Below are 19,978 nucleotides of genomic sequence, written 5' to 3'. Positions count from 1 at the left end.
AGTGTAAAAGTACTGGCTTCAAATCTACTTAAAGTATAAAAGTAAAAGTAATGTAAGGGGGAATATACTTCAACACTGAGGGGTCATTTCAAGGTCAGTTAGTAAAGTTTGTGTTTTTATTGTGTGTACAGTGTCGCAAATGAAAAATCGACAGTGCAAAGGAATTGGCAGCCTCTACCTCGTTCCCCTTGTCCCCTCTGCTACTGCCAAAGCAAAGCAGGTGTATGAGTGTGTTTAGAAAAGATGAATGCACCGCTTGTCTTTTGAAAGAGAGAGAAAATAAGAGGCAGGGAGGACGGGAGTGAGTGTTGTTGTGTTTAAATGTGATAAAGAGGGCGGGCATTAGCGCCTAGTTTAATCTAATTCTGTTGGATAAACACATAACGTCTAATCAATCACCTGAGCGAGATAACAAGGTCACACACACACACACACACACACACACACACACACACACACAGAGGAGTCATCTTCACTTCATCTCTCCACATCAGAGATAACTTCAGAAAAGGCCGGGGGGTGGGGGGATCAGAGGGAGACACACACACACACACACACACACACACACACACACACACACACACACACACACACACACACACACACACACACACACACACACACACACACACACACACACACACACACACGAAGCAGAAGTAGACAGAAACTCAGATGGACACGGCTGTCTGGAAGCATGCGAGGCAGTTGTCGCCCCTCATCTCTTGTTTGTGGACGTCCAAGCTGCTCGGCCTTTTGAAGAGTGGCAAGTTGGGGGAAGGGTCTTATTAACCGCCTTCACTTCCTCTCACTTTACTAACCGTCTTCACAGAGGGAGAGCGAGAGAGAGAGGGGGAGAGAGGGAGGGAGAGAGAGAAAGACAGAGAGAGGGGGAGAGAGAGAGAGAGAGAGAGAGAGAGGGGGAGAGAGAGAGGGGGGAGAGAGGGAGGGAGAGAGAGAGAGGCGGAGGGAAAGAGAGAGAGAGAGAGAGGGAGAGAGAAAGAGATCAAGTGTGTGGGTGTGTGGTGAACATCTTTAGCTACACTTTGTTTACATTAGTGTACACTGCATGATCCCGAGTGGGCGGTTCAGTGTTGTTTTTTTCATTTCCTGTGTGGGTCAAGCTTTCACAAGTGTGTGTGTGTGTGTGTGTGTGTGTGTGTGTGTGTGTGTGTGTGTGTGTGTGTGTGATCTTTAGTCTTTGACATCAGTGACATTTCTATGAAAGCGAAGCATTTAGTGCTTTGTGTAATGATATTGAAGTTTAACATTGTATGTGATAATCCTCTCCGCTGCATGAAGTGGATCATGACGCATGTGTGTGTGTGTGTGTGTGTGTGTGTGTGTGTGTGTGTGTGTGTGTGGTGGGGGGGGGGGGTTTAGAGATCAGTTTCCGCTGCTCATCTGATCCCATGAGGTCGCTCCATAGGTCTATTTATTAAACCGTTTTTGTGTAATGTCTTTCATGTGCTTTTCTTTTTCCCCTCTGCTTTTTTTTTCAAGATTTCCTTTAAATTTCATCAAGTATAGACGTTTACTTTTCTCAAGTTCTCAAAATGCCATTTTCCCCAAAAATTATTGTTAAAACGAAAAAAATTCTTTCTGATTTTTTTCCAAGTTTTACAAAGAATTTTCTAGAATCTAGTTCTGGTGTCTCCCATCTCTGAGGAGGTGTTAATAACGGTTCCAATTTGTTAATTTAGTTCTCTGCCGTGGTGGATTTAATGTATCTCTCTTAACCAACGACCAGGACAATAAGCTCACGTCTTTCATCATCGTTTTAATGAGGAGGAATCTGCATTATCCTGAAAAAGGCTGTTTTCCAGTTTCAAATTAAAGGAAATCGTTATCCACTTATTGACCGGACTGGACAGAAAGTGAATTAAAGCCCTGGTGGACTCTTTAATGTAACACGATTAAGACGGCGTTTCTAATCCACAAACAAGCAGAAACTTTCCGGCGGCGGCGTTATAAACCCTGCAGCCTTTAAGACGACGAGCTTTCACTGCACACTGAAATAACATCATCACCCAGAAGTCACTACTATCAGAGTCCGTATCTAAATGTTGCATCCTTTATTAGGCCTCTGAATGTGTGCAGCGACACCTTCAGACGTCTAATGTGCCCCATTGACTTACCCCGCTCTGTGTGTGTGTGTGTGTGTGTGTGTGTGTGTGTGTGTGTGTGTGTGTGTGTGTGTGTGTGTGTGTGTGTGTGTGTGTGTTACGAGCGGCGTCTGTATAGCATTGCAGCGTCTTAGCATTGAACGTAATGACAGAGTTTTATCTAATAAGATCAGCAGCACTTTCTCCCACTGGCAGAGGGAACAGCATTAGCATTTTTATGGCACAGCCACGCTACACAAATGTCATCATGATTTCTGATATCAGCTTATATGACTCTCGTTAAGGCGCCCGCGCTACAATAACACTCTCCCTGGATGGAAATATAACCAATTGATGTATGCTTTGTATTCCAACAAGGAGGGATAAATTCAGACACCCCGCCACCCCCCCCCCCCCCCAATGCTCCGTGATACAGTCAGCTAGCAGCGATCACAGCGTGCAAACAGCTCTGTCCCCCCGTAGCCCCGAGGTAAGGAAGGAGTGAGAGACAGACAACTGATGTGTTTATGAATGTTAATAAATAGATAGGCTCTTTCATCACCAGCTCTGACCTCCACCAGTACTGTACTCTCAGCCCCTCCTCAGAGGAGACCAGAGGAGACTATAGAGGAGATCAGAGGAGACATCAGAGGAGACTAGAGGAGACTTTAGAGGAGACTTTAGAGGAGACTTTAGAGGAGACTAGAGGAAACCTCAGAGGAGACTAGAGGAGACTTTAGAGACCTCAGAGGAGACTTCAGAGGAGACCTCAAAGGAGACCAGGGGATACTTTAGAGGAGACTTTAGAGGAGACCTCAGAGGAGACCAGAGGTGACCTCAGAGGAGACTTTAGAGGAGACAAGAGGAGACTTAAGAGGAAACCTCAGAGGAGACTTTAGAGGAGACTTTAGAGGAGACTTTAGAGGAGACAAGAGGAGACTTAAGAGGAGACCTCAGAGGAGACTTTAGAGGAGACTTTAGAGGAGACTTAAGAGGAGACCTCAGAGGAGACTTAAGAGGAGACCTCAGAGGAGACTTTAGAGGCGACTTTAGAGGAGACAAGAGGAGACTTAAGAGGAGACCTCAGAGGAGACTTTAGAGGAGACAAGAGGCGACTTTAGAGGAGACAAGAGGCGACTTTAGAGGAGACCAGATGAGACTTTAGAGGAGACTAGGGGAGACCAGATGAGACCTCAGAGGAAACCAGAGGAAACCTCAGAGGAGACTTTAGAGGATACGAGAGGACACTTTAGAGGAGACCAGATGAGACCAGAAGAGACTTTAGAGGAGACCAGAGGAGACTAGAGAGGAGACCAGATGAGACCTCAGAGGAGACTTTGGAGGAGACCTCAGAGGAAACTTTAGAGGAGACCTCAGAGGAGACTTTAGAGGAGACCTCAGAGGAGACTTTAGAGGAGACTTTTGAGGAGACTAGAGGAGACCAGAGGTGACTTAAGAGGAGTTGTTACAATACTGATACCATAAATGACTCTGATGTAACATAAAACACAAGACGGGACAAAGACAAATGCAGGCTCTTGAACCGATCTGAGACAGTAGTTTATAAACCCAACATAAAAATCACACTGTCTAGGACTGCACCAGCTTCTCTTACTGGGATCAGATCCAGGCTCTAACTGATCTTTGGCAACCAAAGGAAACAGTGTGTGATGTGTATGGATTACTCTGCAGACACCAGAGCAGGGCTAATAGGATGCATGTGTACATAACACAAAGACAGAACTGCTGACGGAGCACAACGGAGACGAGAGTAAGACAGCTCGATAAAGACATTAAGCAGCAGATCCCATCACAATGCAGAGCCTGAAAGCTGCTCACACAGAATAGGATGGGAGTCGGCGTTATGGATGATTCTTTTCAAACCCGTTCAGTGCATTTTTAAAATACACGTGCTCACTTCAAAGAGCCGTGTCTTCATGCACTCTTCTGGTGTCAAGGCGTAGAATCTAAAGCGAGACATTACTTTCAAAGACCACTTATGCTAAATCACGCTCTGGATTTAAAGCGTCTTCCCCGTCAGTGGTTTGATGTTTTTGATTTCATTTAGCAGAATGAGTCGAGCTTTGAGACGGATTTGAGAAAAAGATGAAATCACTGAGGCGAGCGGTTTCCCTGGAAAGCCTCTGATAACGTGGAGGGACACGTGTTTAGTGCACACTGAGAGGATGCTTTTTTTATATTCACTTATTCCGGTTTTAGATCCATGCTATACAAGCACTAAGCTGATGGATGAATTATTTGATGAGTTTACAAAAGTAGCAATGACTCTGGACGGGTCGGCAGTCAATCATGACATATACAGATTCAATACAGATTCACAGGGAGAACATGCAACCTCCACTTCAACTTGAATTAGAAACAAATCAGAATAATTTTGCGTCTTTCACTTGTGCTGCATGTTCCCATGAGAGGTTTCCCTCCCAGCCGTTGATCACAGACACACTCACAGAGTCATTAGTTGGAGGTGAGCGGCAGAGCGGCTACAGGGCCCCAGGTGAGTTGTAATCTGGATGTGAAATAAGAGACAAAGACATGTCCCTCATGTGGGTACATGTTGGTGTTTGTTGTGCCAACGGGGATCCTGATAACCAAAGAAAAGAAATGTAAGAACTGTCAACGTCTAAAGATGCTTTTTGCTCATTTCTTTACCTTGAATAAGACGATCTGAATTAACCAGCAGTGTTGGTGATAACTTTTGTTAAGAATCTGGGCTATTCAAAGATTGATTGATATATGAGCAAAGTCAATGGTGGACGTCTTCCTACTCTTATGAAAACTTACCAACTTTTCATCTTAATTAGGGTTAGGGTTAGGGTGGAATAAGAAGGAGTTGCAGGAAATAATAATCTTACAACATATAAAGGAAAATGTTTTCATTATTTCAGGTGTTGTGCAAAAACTCTCAGGCCACTCTTAGTGATTATCTAGAGACCATAAATATCTACTGTAAAATCAAGAATAGAAGTCAAACTGGTATTAAAAACGACGTCTGTTTTTTTAGGTTTTAGGTTTTAGTTCGGTGGCGTTGTCACACACTAAAGTTATTTGAAGTTACTTTAAAAGCTAGTTAGTTAACCCTTAAGAGTAGGGCTGGTAAAAAATATCAATTCATCAAGGCATTGCAATTATTATGTTCCCAAGTCTATATCGATTCAGGGAAATCCTGAGATTGATTTTTTTTCATTGTAATGACTCCCCTCTCCACTGGGTCGCTGTGGCTGCTGTGAATTCAGATCCGGCACAATAGTGCACTTTACATATAGTTTTTGTCCATGCCATTACAGCACTGTTATGTTTAGTACGATTTTGTTGCAAATTCAGATCAGGCACAAATGTCCACTTTAGATCAAACTGTTCTTCAATGTTTTATTATTTGCTTATTTATCAAATTGTGACCCAAAGAATTGAAATGGAATTGAATTGTAAAGTTGTGGACAATACTCAGCTCTACTTAAAGAGAGTGAAGGGTTTATCACTACAAGCATCCACGCTCAAATAACACACCTATAACTTCACACTGTTTTAAAAGAACCAGTCACATAAAGGACTATTTGTCATCGGCCCAGACGCCCGCTAGACTCTGCACAACGGGGAATCTCTGCCAAGATAAACAATGCAGCAACAAACACACCATAACGCAGGAGTGACTGTGGCAATTTTCACATTAGGCTGGCTGATCTGGGTTGCACCTCAGACCGTCTGCTGGAACCTGGAGCCATCACTCAGAGAGAGGCGAGTGTTGGCTGTCGATCAGCGGCCGGGACAACCGTCACAATAAGTTGTAAGGTTGTTGTAATAGAGGTCGGACGACTTTGGCCCTCATTCCACAGTCTGAAAAAACGATTTCTAGACGGCATCGTGAGCTGTCGTTCCAAACAGCCAACGCATGCAGCTACATCAGGAACACGTCTCGTCCACTCCTACAACAGACACACACACTGCTCTGTCTGCAGAGAGTCGCACCACATCACAACTTGGACGACGTCAGAGCAGAACATTCATGCTCCGATATGTTTCTTTATGGGAGAGTAGTGTGTGCTGATGACATCCAGAGCTATGATAGGATCTTTAACCTCTCCTGTAATGACGATCTCGATGATGGCGGCGGAGTAGAGACGAGAGGAGGGGATGAGCGGAAAGAGAAATGGCTCGGCAATGATACTTAAAGCCAGCAGTTGGAGAGGTCAGGAGAAGAGGTAAAAGACGAGGAGATGGGTATCGGAGGAGGTGAGGGAGGGGTCAGGGTGAGGCGGGGAGAGGATGTTAAAGAGGTAAATGTGAGGTGGAGGACACTGGCCAGGGAGCATGAAGGATAGGCGGAGGGGTGAAGGCAGAGATCAACTAGGGGGGGAAAATGGATAGAGGGGGAAAACGAGGAGAGGAGAGAAAGGTTAGAAGCACGGTGGGTAGCAGTGATGGAGCACTGACGGACAGATCGAAGGGTGGGGGGAATATCAGAGGGGATGGATGGAGGTGGTAAGGCCGAGGTGGAGGACAGGATGGACAGGTGATAGGAGAGATGGAGTTTAAAGATGTGGGGTGAAGAGGTGAGGAGCTGTGTAGAAAGGGAAGGTGGGGGGACGCAGAGATGGAAGGACAGAGAGAAAATAAAGGAATGAACTGAAGGTGCAAAAGGAGGGGGGAAAAAGGCTGGAAAATTACACTGATTCTCTGTCATCATCCTGGCTGGATGTCTTGAGAACGAGAAGATGAACAGGAGGAGAAAAAAAGTGGAAAATGATCCAAAACGCAGAGAGAGGCAGGAAGTTCAGGAGATGGTACCATTTTCACCCCTTATTACCAGATCAGACACTGAGAGTATTAACCTTTACAGAGTGTTTAAAAATAATCATGTTTATGTTTCAAAGCTCTTTTAAAAGGTACCAAAGTTGAGGTTAGCAATAAAACTTGAGAATCAAATCATGGTATTTTTTTTTTGCTTTTTGCAGAATTACATATTCATCGCACACATTCATGCACTTTGACCCCCTTCTCCTCCTCGAACGAGCCTGTTTGATTGGACACTCAATTTATTTCTGTGCATGAGAAGAGACAAAGATGTTCTTATTGTCGCTCTGTGTTCAGATGTGTGTGGGCTTTAAGTTTATAGTTTCTCGGTGCAAAGTGAGCGCTCTCACTATTTTTGGCTTATAATAAAAGTGTTTTTACGTGCGTACACATATATGTCTCATGTCAGCTGTGTTTATCTACAACAATGGTTTCCAACCTCTGTCATTGGAGCCTCCTCTACTTGTCTGTAAGAAGATGAGCCTTCCAAAATCCCAAAAAGTGATGCATGATACATGAATTGTTTTCATTTTATCTTCATTATTAATGGATGTATCTTTTTTGGTTTACGCATGACATTTGCTCTTTTACCATCTTAACAGAATAGACCTACGCACACTTCTTACCAAAAGACCTATTTCTAAACGATCCAGAGAGTGTGTCATCATGATTGAAGTAAAATGTGCAAATCTAGTTTTGACACCCTCAGAGCAGACAAAGCCTCGCTCCCCCCGGCAACAGAAGTTGACACTGGCAGCCATAGTGAATATTTTTGATGTACAGGCTTTTGTTTCTAAAGCTGAAGAGAGACATTTTTCAGGCTGCTGAAGAAGTCATGGCAGCACCAGATCTGTGCGTTGACTGTGCCTACTGATCAAACCACAAACCACAAATCAAGGTGATGTCAGAGGAAAACTCCAGAGGGATGAAGGGACGTAAACACCTTTAGGAAGACGTATAAATGAAGCATGAGGAGGATATGTTGACAGGTGACACAAAAATAGAGGACAGTATGGAGGGATGGACGAGGGATAAACAAACCAGTCTGCCTCATTAAGGTCGGATCAGGGGCTAAGCTGGAAAGGTAATTGTCTGCTTTGGTCTGGTCCGGCTTGGCTTGGCTTGGCACACTGACCCCGGTGCTCTCTGAATTTTTTTTCTTTTCTTTTTTTTTTTTACCTCCGGCCCTTTTGAGTACAGCCAGCTGTACCGGACAGAGTGAGTGAGTGACAGAAGCTGGAGGATTAGCTGCTGGTTGTGATCACTGCCTTCACTTCGGCCTTAATTCAAACGACAGTGAAAGCTGTCGGAGGCTTCCTGTCGGCCGATCTGTTCCGAACAACAATGTGCGCTCAGATTTGTGGGAATCAGGGCGTCAGGACACATTCCTCAACAGCCAGACCGGGGAAAAACTATTTCAGCAGAATGACCCCAAAAACATTTGATATGTTATCTTTACGTCCAATACTGTTCATCTTGAAACCATCACACCACGGCTGCATGTTTTTTTTAAATTCCATATCATTCCTTCCTGGTCGCCACCATACACACAACATCTAGACGACATCAGATCATAGAGACTGTTTCTGTCTGCAGACTCTAAGGAAGCACGAATGCTGATAAACACTTATCTGAAAGCTGTTAGCACTTCACCGAGGTCGTGATGCAGACGGGTAATAACCTGCAGGTAAATTCTGTGGGTGTTTGATCAACTCTTTCGCTCTGACAGAAAAAAAAAGAATAATTTATTTACAAAGAAGTCAAATAAAGAAAACTTAATTTACTGATCCCCGAGGGGAAGAGTGAGTAAACATGCCACAAAGAGAGACAGCAAGGTTGGGTTAAATTTAGAACTCAATTTGATCTAAGGGATGTGACATAGATGTAATTAACGGAAATAATATCTTCACCAAAAAATCTTCAATAAAAAGCGAGTTGGGTTAACCCGTCCCTGAAGATTAGACCGACCACTGGAGCTGGAAAAACCACGGAGGCAGAGATTGGACCAACATTAAATCCATCTGTTTGCCAACATGCTCCACCCTCAATCTTCTTTCAAACCACCAGGGAAATACTACCAGACTTCAACGGGAAAGACAAAAGAGGAGGAGAACAGGAAGATTGGAAAAGATTCAATGATCAATATGTTATTTCTAATTCCACGACTCTGCTTTCTAATGGACAGGCCGGCCCGCGGTGCAGGCGGATCGCTCTTCCAGAACCTCCTATTGAAAAGATAATGAGCTGTTTCCTGGTTTTTAAAGCGGACAGATCAAAGTGAGGCAAAGGCCGAGAAACTCTGCTCGTGGAAACTGCAGCCGGAGACGAGAAGATTTTAGTTTCTTCATTTCCAGGAGATCTATTATACACACTTTTCACCATTTATTATGTCAGTATGGGACACCTATTGAGTAGCACTGCAAGATGTGAAATATACTGTAAATATATATATATATATATACTTTTTTGGTCACACTATATATTAAGGTGCTTGAAATAAGCATTTATAACAGGTAATTAGTGACTTATAAGACAATTATAAGACCTTATTAGATTCTTATTAACACAAATAAGACTATGTAAGTGTTAATATAGGCATAAACAACACATTTATTATGTCTTATAAGACACTTATAGGCTCTTATTAGAAACTTATTAACACTTTATATACCATCATAAACATTAATAGGATGTTTATTAACATTAATAAGACTTCATGAATGTTAATTAAACTATAAATTAATTTATAATTGGCTTGTAAGATATTAATTAACACAGAGAAACTTGTTTATAGACCACTTACCAATGTTCATAAGATGTTTATTGACATTGATAAGACTTTATTAGGTTCATATTAATGCCTTATAAAGATGAATAAATACTTTCTTATGCACTTTTTTAACAGTTAATAAAGCTCCTCTGCAGGTACTGGATCTAAAGTGGGAACACTGCTTATATAGATTAATATATACTTAATAATATCTAATAAGGTCTTATAAGTGACTTATTACCTGTTATTAATGCTTCTTACACGCACCTTAATATAAAGTGTTACCATTTTTTAAAGATTTATTTCTGGGCATTTTGTGCCTTTATTGGAGAGATAGGACAGTGGATAGAGTCGGAAATCAGGGAGAAAGAGAGAGGGGAATGACATGCGGGAAAAGGAGCCACAGGTCGGATTCGAACCTGGGCCACCCGCTTGGAGGGCTACAGCCTCCATACATGGGGCATGGGGCATGGGTCATAAGCATTTCATAGTTTTCTGCATCAAAAACAAGTTAGCATATTCACTTTGTTAACTTTAACCCCTTGTTAAGGGAACTTTGCATTGCTAAATAAATGCCTCCTGTCATCAGAGGCCGCTTTGCATACTGCTGATGACACATTGCGTGACCGAGTGTGTAATGTAAATCCAGCGAGCGTTTAAACAGCTCCGCTCTGAAAACCGTTTCCAACAGTCACACTCACTGCAGCAAGAAGCTTCCTCCCGCAGCCAGGGCCTCTGCATAGATGATTTAAAACCATAAAAGTGGCTTTTGAAATATTCAGTGATGTGTATGGAAAGGTGAATCATGAATGATTAAAGACGGCATTATGATGAGTGCCATTAAACCGCTCCAACCTCCCCCTCAGCCCAGTCGTAAAGATACACTTACGTTCAAATATCGCCTTTTCATTTTTACAACAACAGGGGGAAAACCAAAGCTTTCAACACTCACTTTCAGATGATGTGTCCTTTAGTCAACTGTGAGTGACTGAATAAGCCTATAAGAGCTGTTAAACACCTTAAAGTCTCTCCTTTGAAACAGCGTAGTGACTCATATTATAGGGGGGTATTCATATAGAGTTTAATGGACGCTTTCATCTGGAACACCTCCAGGTCCTTAAGTGCACATGTTTTATGATGGCCTCCGGGGGGAATTGAACCAGTAGTTGAGTAATCCGCTACCCACTGAGCTCCAGCACACAAAGAACAAAGGCTGCAATTCAATCTGTACTATAAACATCCACCGCGATCAAGTGGAAAATCACATACAGTATATGAGACATGTCAGGTCTCATGGAATAAGAGAAGCAGCGTTGTAATGACCTCTATGCCGGTGCTTTGCTTAGAGAAACCAGAGTGGTTCCTTTCAGAGCTCAAGATGACGGGTCATGTCGTCAACCTGTTTGTATAAAACGCTTTACTGAGGCATTTTTGCAATGAAGCTAGTGAGATGTAATCAAACACAAACAAGTTGAAGGAAGCATCGTCCCTCCTGCGTGAACACAGAGATGAGAACAACAAACCCACAGGGAGTTTGACTTCACTTTTAGGACATATTTGATATCTTAATGTTGAAAATGTTGCATGTATAATACATTTTTTTTTTAAAAGACGCTTTCACCTTTGTGTAAAGGCAGACTCTCTTGCTCGGCTTTGAAGGACCATTTTCTATTTTTAGAGCTTGGAGCCCATTACATTAGAAGTAAAGGAAAGAAAAACAAAGATTTTACATCTGAATGATCGAGGTACTGTTGGAGTTAAGACCAGACTAACTGAGGCAAAGACATACCTGGGACCAGAGTGCTCTGAGACCAAGACAAGACCAAGACATTTAGGGATAGAGACTGAGTCAAGACCAAGACCATAAATATCTCTGAAAAATCATCATCTTGTGTTTACCTCACTTAGATCGTAACACCGGGAAGGTTGCGATCGTAACCAGGGGAAGAAAATCAAAGTATGAATGAATTGAAGTTACTCGTTCTTTTAGAAAGACGCAAAAATATCCTGTCAGTGATGGTCTTAACCGGTCTTGATTAAAAATCCTGAGTCTGCCCAGTCTGAGACCGAGACAAGACCAAGTAAAAAGGCTTTAGATTATGAGACAAGACAGAGACCTTCAAAAAAGTCGTCTCGAGACCGGTCCAAGCCCAAGACTGATTACGAGTACGCTAGATAGTGGTAGCGGGTTTTTTCTCAATTAATCTCATAGAAACCATTCTGCAGCTGTGTGCAGCCATTTTAACGCGCTGTTGTGTTGTGGAAATCAACGTGATAATTCCTGTCAGTAATGTCTATGAGATGGATGCAAAAGCCTAGTTTTGGTTTGTTTGTTTGTTTATTCTTGAGGCTAAGGTACATAACACTCAGGTAAACAAGGTCAGGATTAGGGTGTCAGACATGTAAATATGGACAGTGGGGAATGACATGCAGGAAAGGAACCACAGGTCGGACTCAATCCCGGGCCTCCAGAGTCCTTCTAGTGTGACTGTCAAGCTTCATGAAAATTCATCAACAGCTTCATTGTTCATTTGTTCTTCACATCATCATGAATAAAATGAGCTTTGGATTTGGACTGTTTGTCAGATCAAATGATGGGTTCAGTGACCCTACAATTAATATATCTAATCATGTTCTGGGTTATTATAGTTTAAACTCCAAAACCAAACAAAATATTAACCAGTAATAAAAATAAGCATTCATTTGTTCTTATTTTTAAAGTTAATTTTTTGGCCTTATTCTATAGGAAAGCTGAAGAGAGACAGCAAACATGGGAGGAAAGAGAGGGGGATGACGTGCAGCAAATGCAGGGATGAGGACCGACAGCCGCTGCGACGAGGACTACAGCCTCTGTTTAGTAACTAAACATTTAATCAAATAATGCAGATTCATTAATAATGGGGCCCACATTGCTCACACAAATTGCGCACTAATGATCATCGGGAAAAGAGATAAATGAGCACAGTGACAGATATTTCAGAGCCAGTTTTCCCTGAAACAGATGACCGTCACTGTAGATAACGCGGATGCCAGCTCTGGTGCAGAGGAGGTCACGTCAGTCACCAGGGAGACGACAGCGACGCAGCACTGAACAAAATCCACAACACCATCTGCCATCAGGACTTCACAGCACAGCACAGCGGCTGATTGAGCTTCCACCGAGGCCCGCAAGTACAGAGAACTATCCTGGAAAATAAAGTTTTCTATCCTGACTGGAGCAGAAGGAAAGGCTCTGTCTCTCCCTGCCATTCACTGGATCCAGTTTCCTGAATATTCAGTAGCCATCTTTCTTCTGTCAGCCATGTTAACTTTGGCCAGATTTTGGATATCTGCTTTCTGCAGGATGGCGAAGTTTTTCAATGGGAAGTTTGAGCTGGCAGCTATTTTTAGAGACGCTCTGGTGTTTCTTAACAGAGCTTGAGTTGTTTCATACGATTAGCAAACACCTTCTCCAACACAAACAGAGACACTCACATAAGCAGGTCCTGCTGTCTGCAGCCAATAAATTATATTTATGACACAAAGTCAAAAAAACACTCCAATGTAGAAATATAACTTTTTTCTCCGAGTCCCATGAAATTATCATCGAACATCTTATTCCACCAACAAGTCCTATACGACCACATGCCTGTTTGGGGAAGTTCAGGCCCAAAACTACCAGGTTAGGTTTATAAAATCCCAGTTTCGGTTCCACTTCATATACTGGTGACATGACTTAGTTTTGGTTTGGATACATGAAAGATGGTAAGTTGTGCATGTACTTTAAAATGTTTCACACAGGACTCTAGCACGTACCAGATGGGAAAAAGATCTGTATCTGACCCATCCATCCATCCATCCATCCATCCAACCAAACATCCATCCAGCCATCCATCCATTAACCATCCATCCAGTCATCCGTCTATATCTGTCCATCCATCCTTCCTTCCATCCATCCATCCCTCCATCCGTCTATCCATCCATCCATCTATCCATTCATCCTTCCATCTTTCCATCCATCCATCCATCCATCCGTCCATCCATCCATCCATCCCAATTATAACAGTCTTCACTGCTTATGGCCTCTGAGTCACTTCCTACTTCTAAACATACTGTAGTGGAAGTAGTGAGTTGTTGCACAGGTGACCTATGGTTGATTTTTATTTTTCTGTTTTAAATGCTCATGTGGTCGTTTGAACCAGATCAAGCCCAATAAACCTGAAGTCCTACAACTCCACTGCACATCACAGTTATCCATAAAATGAAGGGGTTAATGATGTGTGTCATGTTTTTATTATTACATTGAACAAGGTGTTTCAATGTTCACAAGTAATGAAGAGACAATGTAGAGTCACCAGTTAACCTAACGAGCATGTCTATGGACTGTGGGAGAAAGCCGGAGAGAACCCACGCATGCATGGGGAGAACATGCAGACTCCACATAGAGAGGCTCCTGACAGACGGGGATTCAAACCAGGAACCTCCTCTCTGCAATGCAACAGCGCTAACTACTGCACCGCCCGTTCTTAAGAACTCACATCAAGCGTCCCTACAGAGATCGACTCATTAGTACCCTACGCCAAAACCCGCTTATTGAGGAGAAAAACGCCACACAAAAAGATAGCTCGTTCAATGATATGGATAGAGGATATGATTAATCTATCTTTAGCTGACTGTGCATGCATTCATGTGATTCTCTCCTCAACAACACTGCTTCTGCGCACCTACATGAGGATTTACATTGAAGCACACACATCCATAATGTGTGTACAATCATGTTCACATGTGTACATGAGTTTCTCTAAGCTGACAGAGCTGAAGTATGTTGATCTTTTTGTTGTGTCTCTGTTTTCTCCCAACATGAAACACACTTCACAGCTCCCTCCTCAGAGTTTTAACATTTTGTCTGATGTGTTTATATTTAAAGCAGGAGAGTCAAAATAATCCCTCTGCCTTCTTACCTTTCCGCTTTTACCCATTCTCTTTCTATCTCTCTTTCCTCTCGTTCAGCCTTCCTTTCTTCTCTTCTCTCCTTTTATCTCTTCTTCTTCATATTCTCTCCTCTTTTCTATCCATCACAGCTGTCAGTGTGTGTGTGTGACGGATTAGCTCTCATCTCACCATTACCATTTAATGACCCGGCCTTACATGGAGACACTCACCCATGAAACTCATTACATCAAACGTGACATTCAGCTCTCAGTGTGTGTGTGCTTTGTGTGTGTGTGTGTGTGTGTGTGTGTGTGTGTGTGTGTGTGTGTGTTACTCTCGTCCTGCTTAATTGTGAGCTGCACATGTTGAGCTTCATACTCAAATTTTCTTTCTGCATTGGAGATAATTTTATAATTGATTTAGGGAACATATGATCAAATGTATCTCTGTGTCACACACACACACACACACACACACACACACACACACACACACACACACACACACACACACACACACACACACACACACACACACAAGTTGCTTCTGGAGACAGAGTTTGCTTTTGACGTTTTGATTCTAATCATCCAAACAGAGGAGTGAGAACTGAGTCAATTAAACAAGTGACGCTAACTACCCTCGGCCACTCTGCACTGTGCTACCAGAGACACACTGTGAAAACACACACACACACACACACACACACACACACACACACACACACACACACACACACACACACACATACACACACACAGACTAAATACACAGAATAACACTGAGATGTGCCCTCAAACCAAATGCACAATTAATTAGCGGCAAATAATTTAATGCAGATACAACATGACACGCACATGCAAAACTCAAACACAGACTAAGATTGCAAATACAGAAAGCACGCACGCACACACACACGCACGCACGCACGCACGCACGCACGCACGCACACACACACATCCCAACAGATAGTATCTATTTTTATCTCTGTGCAGACAGCAACTTGTCCCACTGTTCACACTGAGCTGAGCCTCATAATTGGCTGCCATCTATCCTCCTCCTTTCCTCTCACCATCTCTCTCTCTCGCTCTCGCCCTCTTTAATTCCGCTTTCCTCTCCCTCCATCCCTCTCCTCCTCCCTCCCTCTCCCCCTCTCCCTTTGATACCCCTCCTTCCCATACCTTGTGGTGGAAACCCCAGCAAGTGGTGCGTTCAGAGCTGATAGCAGGCTCCCATCTTCTGTCCCTGCAGGAGGGCTGAACTGCAGCAGAGCTGAATCACAGGCTGTGTTTACGTTGAGGCTGCAGACGAGGGGGGGGGATGAGAGAGAGAGACTCAAGAGGAAGAGTGGGTGTAGGAGGAAGAGAGGAGACACAGAAAGGAGTGTTTGTGGGGGGGGGGGGGGGGGCAGAGACAAATAGGAGGAGACAGACGGAGACAGAGGGAAAACGCCTCTGGGGGTATTTTTAGGTTGCCTTCAAGTGTGTTATTTAACACCTGCTTGGGAGAGGAGACGAGGGGAGGGGAGGGGAGGAGAGGAGAGGAGTAGAGAGGAGAGGAAAGGAGGAGACAAGAGGAGAGGAGGAGAGGAGGAGAGGAGAGAAGCGGGTAGGAGAGGTGAGGTTCCTCCTGTTTTATTTATTATTAAGGTTTAGTTTTTATAAATGCTGCAGTTGCCCGTTTAGGGGGAATTCTAATATTTTTGTTTGCCTGCAGGGGCCTTTTATAAACAATAAAGGCTTTTGTGCATATGTTTATTTTAGCCAGCAGCCAGGAAACAGGCTGCAATGCAATCTTTGGAGGTAATGGAAACCATATTCAAGTTCCCCTTTTTTAACTGACATGCTCCGGTTGGTATTCTAAGTGCCAAACCTACAACTACAGCTAGAGTAGGGACTACGGTGCAGCACTGTTACATGTGTTCTGGTTTGTTGAGTATGGCTAACGTTAGCAATGCTAGCACCGCCAGCCTCCGATCCTCCCTGCAGGTTAACAACCACATAACCTGACACAGCCTATATACAATGTTGTCTCCATTTTCAAAATACGTGCCAGACGTGCTGCTCCTCTGAGATGTTCTCCGTTCACTGTGATGGTTTAAATCTGTGTAATAGTGAGGCGGGAAACACAGGTCCAGTATCCGGAGCTACAGCCAGTCTGAGGCTACAGCGTCAACATAATCATGTGTTTTACCCACTCTTGTCCAAACTAGCGAGGGTGACGACTTTATACCGTTTATTTAGTGTTAAACAGGCACAACTCTACTTCAAACCCTGTCACAGTTATCAGATGAGACACCCGCTCTTCATACAAAGCAGACGTCCAGGTTTCCTGTATTGTTTGATAGCACAGACACCTGAAAAGCAGGCCACCTGGCTCATATCATAGAGTTATAAAAGAGAGAAAACATGCTGAGGTGAGGAGGGGCCGAGGTGTGGGTTATGTTTACAAAAAGGTACATAAGAAATATTGAACCATTGTAGAGACTGGAGACTTCATTTGGAGGTTAAACATCTCCGATGAATCCAAACTAAGAGGAAGGAGAAAAGAGTGCGGAGGACAGACGCAACCAAGCATCTGATTCACCACTCTACTATATGTTTGTGTGTGTGTGTGTGAGTAAGAGAGAGAGAGAGAGAGAGCACTCACACTGTGTTTGATGGACAGTGAAATGGAGGGTAAATCTACAGAGGCTTCACCTTACAGCAACCTCCATCTGCCTCTCTCTCTCACTCACAGCTCTGCAGTGCTCATGTATTTCTGCCTATAAAATCCCAAGTCTTTTAATCTCAGAGGGGACTGTCACACACACACACTCGTACACACACACACTTGTGCACACAGATTTCAGCCTTTGGGAGACTCCACATGATTCAGGAAGCAGAAGCGGGCCAGCAGCAGAGCCTCAGCTCCACTTGACAGACGAACAGAGCTGCATCAGGAGGTGAATGAAACGCACCGGCAGTCAAACCCATCATCATCATCGTAGACAACAACACACTCGTTTTATTAGATTTGTTTGAGAGCTGATGACCTGGAATATAACTGATTTATCATCCTACTGTTTATTGGGGGGTTGATTAATCCTTTCTGTTTTCTAAAAATGGTCAGAATGTTGACAACCGTTCAACCTTCAAGGTGACACTTTCATGTCATAGTAAGACAAAAAAAGTCAAGTTACATAAAGCTCAATATCATTATGATTCAGAATCCAGCTGATTGAACCTCATACCTGTTCTGTTTTCAGCGTCTCTGCAAACAGACTTAACGAGCTATCCTGCTTCTGACTGCAGCAAACAAGAATCAGAATCCTCACAGCATTGAAGCTTGACTCTGCAGTTATGATTCTCATACTTAGAGGAGCACAGATCAACTGGCTGGTGACCGAAATCGGACGATTTTCAGCCAGTTTTCGGCCAGTGATCATAGGGAGTACATGCCATGCATACAGGTTTCTAGCTGTGTTTGCTCATTTGCAGCACCCGGTCCCTGGCTCGGTTAAAGCCTGGTACACACTACACGATTTTTAAAATCTTAAACTATTTTGATAACGTGAGAGACCCCACACATGACAACAACCCTGACTGATTAACAGTTCAGATTGCATAGTGTGTGGTGTGCAACGAGACCATCAACTCGGCACACCACACACTAACAGATTCATTCACAGACAACCAGAGTCTCGTCTATAGCGACGTGTAATCTCACGGGATTTAAGAGTAAACAAACATGACGGGCAAGCTAAATGTGGCTAGCTAAATATTGAAGACTTTTAATATTTATGATTTCAAATCGGGGCGGCCCGATTGTCTTCAGAGCAGATCGGGGAGGTTAAAATCACTCTTAACACACCTCACACCATGGGAGAATCTGGCAAGATAATCTTTGGAACATCAGATAGTCGGGCCTTTGCTGACTTTGGTCGGAACGGGGGGAATCAGGCCGATGATCTTGTAGTGTGTACCCCGCTTTAGGGAGCAGTCATGTTCAAAGGTGAAATGAATATGTTGGTAATGCAGACTGTAAGAAGAGCATCAAGAAATAGCTACAGACCCTTTTAAGCAAAGGAATATATCTTGAAGATATAACCGGGAAAAAGGCAAAAACAAGGAAATATCAACAATTTCTGCGTGATAAATGACTGAAGGTTCATTAATAATCCAAAGAGTTTATAAAAATGTTCAGATTGACTAATGAAAGAGATGTTTTGCACTGCTTTGTTTCATCTTGTCATTGTCAGAAAATCATTTTTTTATATAATAATATAAGATAATATTTCATGTGATTTCTTATTCTGACCATGTGCAAAACTCACTCTCTCTCTCTCTCTCTCACAAACACACACACAGAGCGAGAGAGAGCGAGTGTTCAGTTCTCTTAAATCATACTGCAGCATCCATCAGCGAGCCGTCAGATATGACCTTCAACGAGAAAAAGAGAGAGACAGAGAGAGAGAGATGGAAAAGAGGAATGAGTCGAGTTACAAGGAGAAAAAGAGGAAGAAGGGAACAAAGAAAATAAAGAGACAGAGGAGAAGGAGTAGGAGGAGGAGGAGGGGGACAGTGGTGAGTGAACAGAACGACACGGCGAGATGTGATGAACATTAGATCGTCTTCCTGCTGAGATTAGCATGCTGACATCCTTATTGAATTTACACTGGGAGTTGTTCTCTCGTCATGTGTCCTCACACTGCCGGCTCTCAGGGGGGGTCCGCGCCATGCACACCGGTTCCTATTTCAATTTAAACTTGACACCTTTTTACATTTTCTCATTAATCCCTCAGCTGTCAAGATCACACGTGAAGACTCACTCCGGCGGCAGGAGGAGGAGAAACCAGAAACCCGGCGCCCTCGTTACACTCTGGAGTTATCGGTCTCTGAGCTTTAATTAGGTTCAGGCAGGATCGTCACCGTCCTATGAGGGAATCTGCTCCGTCATTTCTCACAAAGAAAAGTCATGAAAGCACAGAGGAGAGACGGGAAATGATTGTTTTTGAGAGTGCCAAAAAACAAACAGCTAAGTGATAAATATGTGTGGGAGCTCCCTGATCAGGTTTGGTGTAGTTTGTTTTTTCAATTACAGGATGTCAAAGTGAATTGTGATTCCTGACTCTCAGTGGATTTCTTCAGTGTGTTAATGTTTACAGTGCTGCAAATTATGTACAAATGTTCTGATTGAATTCAACAAATGGGTAAGGAGAGGAGAGGAGAGGAGGGGAGAGGAGAGGAGGAGAGAGGAGAGGAGAGGAGGGGAGAGGAGAGGAGAGGAGAGGAGGGGAGAGGAGAGGAGAGGAGAAGAGGAGGGGAGAGGAGAGGAGAGGAGAGGAGAGGAGAGGAGGGGAGAGGAGAGGAGAAGAGGAGGGGAGAGGAGAGGTTTGGTTTTCAAA

General features: G+C 43.4%; 1 protein-coding gene across 1 annotated transcript in view; it reads right to left on the bottom strand.

Moving 5' to 3' along the window:
* Window positions 1-19,978, bottom strand: part of si:cabz01090165.1 (uncharacterized protein LOC100333421 homolog) — a gene marked incomplete in the record, with an annotated part of 351,393 nt that overhangs the window by 310,729 nt on the left and 20,686 nt on the right.

The sequence above is a fragment of the Labrus bergylta genome, chromosome 11, assembly GCF_963930695.1.
Source record: "Labrus bergylta chromosome 11, fLabBer1.1, whole genome shotgun sequence".
NCBI classification, from domain to species: Eukaryota; Metazoa; Chordata; class Actinopteri; order Labriformes; family Labridae; genus Labrus; species Labrus bergylta.
Note: the sequence above shows the minus strand (reverse complement) of the source record. Positions and strands in the feature narration are given on the sequence as shown.